This window comes from Oryzias latipes, chromosome 2 (assembly GCF_002234675.1).
Source record: "Oryzias latipes chromosome 2, ASM223467v1".
Classification (NCBI taxonomy): Eukaryota; Metazoa; Chordata; class Actinopteri; order Beloniformes; family Adrianichthyidae; genus Oryzias; species Oryzias latipes.
The window spans coordinates 7,407,433-7,414,050 of NC_019860.2; positions in this window are offsets into that span (position 1 = coordinate 7,407,433).

Below are 6,618 nucleotides of genomic sequence, written 5' to 3' on the forward strand. Positions count from 1 at the left end.
ATCCTCTGAGGATTGGGCTCTTTAGTTTGGGTTTCAGGGACTTTTCCCACAAGCTTCAAGCTAACCCTCCACAGCTATTTTCCTGACTGTTCATGGTCCTCAGCATTTAGAACAGGTGTCTCAAACTCAATTTACCTGGGGGCCACTGAAGGCAGGGTCTAGCTGAAGGAGGGCCGCAACTTCAACACAACTTGTCAGTGTCTGAGAGTCAATAAATTTGTATGGAACATGTACTATACTATTAACTATACTCTAATATTAACTGTTTTTATGTACAAAATGTACTCATAAAATTCAAATAAAATACGTAAATAAAAAAATCAATAAGTAAATAAATCAGTTATACATTTCTGTTTATTTATACTTCTGTATCTGCTGTTTTCTAATTTAAACATCCTTATTAACACAGTTCAGTTAACACTGTTGAATTATAACTATTAAACACAAAAGAAGACTCGAATTCTGCAGTTCTGTAACCTCCATCAATGGGTTCTTCTGAACACGGCTTCTCTTGTCTTCTTACTGCTGGACACTTGGCAGCACTTCCTCCCAAACAGCTGAGACCCTCAGTCTGGATGAAGATGATTGTCAGGAAATCTGGACTGAACTTGGACTTATAGAAATTGAAGGTGGAGAAGTCAGAAAGGATCTGCTCCCTATTTTGAATCTGTGTTGAATTTTTTTTTTAAGTTTACTTTTTAAAACATAAATTAGTAAAGGAGAAACAAATTTCAGTAAACATTTTTGGATTTTCTTCCTTATGACTTTTTGCACAATAAAACCCTGGTCACCAGTTATTGTGGAGCAGCAGATCATCCACTCCTATATTTTCATAAAAAACGGATGGAAATTCGTGTTGGTGACACCAAATAGGTGGAGCCAAGCTGCACAATAAGTGTGTTTGAGATCACCCACATGGACGAAATGCTGCCAAGATCACCAGGGGGTATTCCAGGAAGCATGTTTAAACTAGCCTGACTTTAAGCCTGAACTCTGGCTGAAATCCACCTGAACTTGTTACTCTGGGTATGTCGGTTCCAAAAGACCGGATATGAGTTGGCGTAATTACGCTCGACATGGTAACCCTGGGTTAATGCACCTGCACAGCAGGTACATAAAGACATTCTCAATGGCTCGCCGATTTCTGGAGTCACCATGGAAACGCGTTGTGAAAAAAAAAGAAAGCGCTATTCTTCAGTGAGACAGAGTCTGAGATTCTAATGAAGGCGTATGAAAATTACACGTCCATCAAAAAAGTAACACAGCTGCATCATCAAAAGAAAGAGTTTCTGCTTGAGGTAGAAGAACAGACAAAGTAAACACACGAGTTTCTGATCTTATTTCCATTTTCCTTGTGACGTATATATATATATATATATATATATATATATATATATATATATATATATATATATATATATATATATATATATATATATATATATATATATATATATATATATATATATATATAAACTTATCCAATTTTGCAAACTTAAATGAATTACTTCTATTGGTAACAAATAATTGAGTTAAATTTATTCAACCTAATTTCTTATGTCTATGAAACTCAATAATTGTTTATTATTCAACTCAAATTTATGTATTTATCTAACTAAATGTCATATTACTCCAATTAATCTAATTAATATACTTGTGATTATTAGTAATTATTATAATTACTTTAATTAATATATTTTCCATATTAATTAATTATATTTCTTTTAGTCTCATATGTCTAAGTTTGAGTCGGCAGATATGCTCATTATTATAACAATAAAAAGGACAGGAAAAAAATGCACGGAGTGCATTAATTGATTAAAGAGTATTTCGTCGTTGTCATTAAGAATTTGCCGGTAGGGATGCTATATCAACTCCTCATCCTCTCCTTTACTCTCACTCATGGTGCAGAGACGTAAGCATAGTACGACAAAATAACTCGGCAAAACACAGTAAAACAGCTAAACAACTAAACACATTTGGTCAAAAAGCCCCACTTAAACCCAAATCCGTCCAGACAGGCAAAGGGAATGGTATCCCACAATCCCTTGCGGTGCCGATCTAACGGCAGCACCAAAGTTACACCTACTTAATTGAATTAATTTAAATGAAAGTAAAATAACTGTCTGAAAACTACGTTTTATTTTTAAAGCTGACCTAAAAAAAGATTTATCTTAACTGAAGCAAATAATTAAGTTAGATCAAAGTAAAAAAGTTAATTTTTCCAACATCCACATTTGGTCTTTTCACCCTCTCATGGTAGAAAAAGTATTATCTGAGCTTCTTCATCCACTAAATCGTCTTCAAATGGACACACCATGGTGCTTCACCTCTCTGAAAACAAACTAACCTTCAACTAAACCTGCTCCGGACCAGGTTATGTTCAGAGCATGAGTTGCCATGGCAACTAGACATACCCTGAAACATTCCTCCATTTCTGGAACCGAAAGCTGAGGTTATCAACTTCTTTAGCCTCAAACTTACCGTGGGTCCTAGCATAACCTGTTTTCTGGAATACTCCCCAGGTGTGTGACGTATGTTTTTGTTTTTGCTCCAACATCACCTGTCAATCATCACAGAAATATCACCAGAAAGGGGCGGGAGCAGCAAGGCCCCAACCTGGGCGAACGCAGCTGGAAACTTCTGCACTGTACTGCACTGACTGCAAACCGCAAATGACTACAAAACAATGCATTGAGGGAAATGTCTCTTGACGGTTTTTGTAGTCGAGTGATCAATTAAAAGAATTTAAAATACCTATTGATTTAAAAAAAGGCTACATACATTACAAAACATTAAAATACATATAAAAGATATAACAACACCGATCATACTTAGGGGGAGAGGCACATTAAAACTAAATTGAATGTTAACGACAACTCCAACTTCCTGTTCTCCTTCAGTCTCGCTGCAGCTTCGCCTCCGTTTCATCCCCAACCCTCCTTCCGGATCCAGGCGCGGTGCTGGTTCATTTCACGTCTATCGTTGCATTTTCCCCACGTATTTTCAGTGTGTCTAAGATTACATTGTGTTGTAGCTCGCACGCGTTTAATGCTAAAGCCCCTTTAGCTGTCATGCATGTCGGTGTGGGACATTTATTCTCCGCAGCGACCCATCTCCTGTGGGAGCGGAGAGACCCATTTTGGGGTTAATACGCCGTGCGCGCGTAACCGTAACCATAACCTCAGCTCTTCTCCGGGTTTGTGCAGCCCAAAGAAAAGTTCAGCACCGACTGCATGTATTTAGATACATTCTAAAAAGTAAAGTAAGGAACTCCTTAATGTGGTCCGGGGATGGGGCTGAAAGGTTACCTGAATTAAATATTCTCCTGCTTTCAAGCCTGGTCAATGTCACGCCCCCAAGAGTCATATACTCCACTGTGATTGGTTGGTTCTTCAGCGTCGCACACAAAACCGAAAAGATGTCATTCATACAAACTGCGGGCCGCATTAATATTAAACTTTCATATTAAGGCGGGGGCCGCAAAATACCATCTTGGGGGCTGCAAATAGCCCGCGGACTGTGAGTTTGAGACCCCTGATCTTGTGGATCTGCTATGTGTGACCCGGCACCTTTGACCGTTGGGCCGCTCCAGTTCGAGTACAGCGCCACAAAGGGAACACACTATCTAGTGGATCTGCTACGTGTGACCCGGCACCATTGGCCGTAAGGCCGCTCCCGAGGGGAACGAGGGGAACATTCTATGAGAGGGAAAACAATGAGACGAGGAGCTAAACATAAGAAACTCTCACAACTGAGTCGCAATTAAACACAACGCATTTGATCATTCATATATTTGGAGGCTTCCACCTGGCTATAAATATACAACATTCAAATAAGTCGTTGCTGCACCAATTCTCAGGGAGTGAATGGTGTAATGATCTGCCGGGAGACCGCAGGTCGAACAGAGACTATGGGACTTGGAAGCCATCCAACTTCTAGAGGGGGGTTTAACGCCATCCACCAGAAACAGAAGTGCTGTAGTAGGTCGGAGGCTCAGGAAGCGTTGCATGGAGGAAAAAAGACAAAAAAGCACTATCAGTTTTGTCTCTAAATTGAACACCTTTGCAAAATTTATCAGTCTCAGAATGTTTAAGATTAAGGGCATAAAAGTGCTCAGTAAACGATAAGTCGGAAAAAGTGAGATCGAGTTGTGGATTGAAAGACAAAGTTCTAGTCGTGTATTCACCACATCTAATGAAACTATAGAAAGCCATCAGAATTACAGCTTCTAATAAAGAATCGATATAGGGAGAAATGAAAGCAGCTCATAATCTCAACACTAGATTATGCACCAAAAGTAGAGTGAGAGGTAACCTTTTATCGTTTCCGGATGGGACGCCTTCTCCGTTGAGGAGAAGGCGAACGGCAGGTTGTCCGAGAAGATCCGTAGATGAAGAAGACCAGCATCTCATGTAGAACTGGATTGCGACTAGGCAGGATTTGATGCTCTGTACTCAATACCAGCGGTTTTCAAATAGATGTACAACAAAAGCGCAGACTAGTGGAATATTAATAGGCAAAGGGGTCGCATGAATACTGGCACAGAAAGAACGATACAATATCCATGAGGAATCATAAGATTTAATGGTACTTTTAGCCAGACCAAACCTCTTGTATCCAGCAGCAGATAACAGCAAATCATTAAGTGGAGAAGAACTTAATCGAGAATCATCTGCTGGAAAGCAGGGCAGGGGAGGCTGTGAGGATTGGCTTTAGGACATAAAGTTTTGAACTCCCGAAATTTAAAGCGAGAGAGATCATCAGCGACCATATTCACATGGCCAGGGATAAAGGTAACTCGAAGAATAAAATTATTCAAAACACTAAGCCACGTCAAGTACCGCATAAGACTATTGATCAACGCACATCTAGAACGACCTTTGTTGATTATTTCCACTGTAGCGGCATTATCGCAGAACACCATTATCCGCTTTCTCAACCAGTTTTTTCCCCATAGCGAGGATGCTATTACAATAGGATATAACTCAAATTAAGCTGGAGATTTGGGTACGGCTTCCTGAATTTCTGATGGCCGAACATCTGCAAACCACTCGTCATAAAAAACTCCCCCAAAACCAACGGATGGCGTAGCATCATTAAAAAAATGAAGATAGTCCGAAGACACAAATCGATCATTATATAAGAAAGAAACGTCATTCCAAGCAACCAAAAGAAGAGATCAGAAACGCAAATCGGACGGAGAATCGACATCCAAACCACAAGATCATGGAGGTCCGGAACCAAGCCGGCGAGATCAAGAAGACAAGAAATGAAAGAGCGGCCGTGGGGAATAATGCGCATGGAGAAGTTTAAATGGCCCAGAAGGGACAGCAAATCCCTTTTTCCTACGGATCCAACGGACAGAAAAGACGAAATGGCCTCACGGATACGATTGAGCTTATCAGAGGGCAGGGAAGCCTGCATCAAAAAGCTATCGAGAACAATGCCCAAATATTCAAGATGGGAAACGGGAAATGGAGCCCTGGAAAAAGGCCCAATCATACAACCCCTAGAAACCTCCTTAGCCAGGAAAGAACCCACGACATCAGGCTCTGCATGGGCGTACAGCAGGTTCCCACAAACATAAGACACACGAGGGAAAAAACTCAAACCAGCCAGAAAACCCTGAATCAAACCAGTAATGAGGTAATTAACAAAACAACTATTAGGGTGAAGAGCCAGGGCCGTAGACAGAGCTGACACATTCACAGGAGTAGAAGGATGACCGAAGTTTAATTCCCGGAAGGCTTGGACTAGACTCTCCGGGGGCGCACAAGCTACAAACATGTATACACCTACAGTTACGAACACACAAACTCCTTCATTGAAACGAAGTTTCAATGAAGGAGTTTGGGAGAGCGAAAACAGGACCGAAAAGGTACCTGTCCCCGAGGGGGAAAAGGAGGGGTAGAACCAGACAGCTGAGCAGGAGGATTCAAGAGAGCACGCAAAGCTGTCTTCGGACAGAGTGAGGTGGAGTGAGGAAACGAGCCACAAACGCTGCAGGTAAGAGTCCGATGCCCGGTAAAATTTCTGCTGATGAGGGACATGTCCACGACAGACCAATCCAAATGTTGATTAAACTTTTGAAGGTACATGGCAACCTTGGCCGAAAAAGACTTATGGTACTCATAAAACAGAGATCCGCCATACCTCCATTTCTGGAACCGAAATCTGAGGTTATCAACTTCCTTAGCCTCAAACTTACCGTGGTAACTAGCATAACCTGCTTTCTGGAATACCCCCCAGGTTTAAACCAGATGGATCTGCTAAATCTAGGTTGAATTTTTGGTTGACATAAGAAAATCAACACAGTTTTACATCAATAGCTAATATTTCTGCTGCACCATTAACAGACCATTCTAAGATTAAGCTCATTATTCAACCTCGCAATAATCCTACAAACAAAGGTTACTGGGAGTTCAACTCTTGTTTATTAGAGGATGAAGTTTATTCTCAAGCGATTATAAATGAAATCCAAAGGATAAATAATGACAGACAGTTCACCACTCCGAGGAATAAATGGGAGTTTTTCTGATTCAAAGCAAGACAGATTTCAATAACTCACAGCAAACGATTCAGCAGAGATGTTAAACAAAAAGAAATGGAAATGAT